Consider the following 956-nt stretch of genomic DNA (forward strand, 5'->3'; position numbering starts at 1 on the left):
CTGTAGTTCCAACTACTTTGGAGGCTGAGGCAAGAGAATCACTTCAGCCCAAGAGTTTGAGGTTGCTGTGGGCTAGGATGCCACAGCACTCTACTGAGGGTGACAAACTGAGACTCTGTCTCAATAAAAAAAAACAAACAGGACTGCCTTCAGCACTTCAAACGTGCTCCTTAAGTTCCCATTCCCCATTCTGAGGGTCCTCCACCTGGAATGCTGTCCTCAGGCATTTCTATACATCAACTCCATCCCATCTATCAGGATAAAGATCAAACTCCTTGAAGCCTTTTTGGTTTTCCCCAGTCTGAAAGAATTGTCTCCTCTTTTAAATTACCATAACAACTTGTGCCATTTTCCCTGTCTTCTACTTGATATTATGATTATTTGTGAACATATCTCTCTTACAAAATTGTAAGTTCCCCTAGAGCAAGAATTATATCTTATTTATCTTTTTTGTACTCTATACTGATGAACACAGTAGGTTTTCAACCATAATAATAATCTCACATTTGTATAATGCTTACAGTTTACAAAGAACATTCGCATAGGTTTTTTTCCTTTAATCCTCACAACAACCCTGTGAGGTAGGTGTTTTTGTCCCTATTTTACAGATGAGCAAACAGAGAAGCTAAACAGCTTGCCCAAATATAGCTAGGAAGAGGCAGAGATGGATTTGAATACAAGTTTTCTGACCCCACATCCAGTTCTTACAACTTTCTATACCTGTGCTGTTGTCTGGTAATTATTCCATGTAGGCTGAAGCCACAGGGCTCAACCTGGGGACTGGATGAAGGGAGGAAATGATCTAAAGGTCAAATTCTTCTCCTTCATTCCCATTCCCTTCTCTCCACTCCCAGTTTCCAAAGAAAATTTCAGACTGCAATCTTATTTGTTTAAGAATGTCCTGGTGTGGCTCAGCACCTGTATTCCTAGAATTTAAATGTGGCCTTAGTCTCTGC

The sequence above is a fragment of the Otolemur garnettii genome, unplaced genomic scaffold, assembly GCF_000181295.1.
Source record: "Otolemur garnettii isolate 467f Iridium unplaced genomic scaffold, OtoGar3 scaffold00219, whole genome shotgun sequence".
Lineage (NCBI taxonomy): Eukaryota > Metazoa > Chordata > Mammalia > Primates > Galagidae > Otolemur > Otolemur garnettii.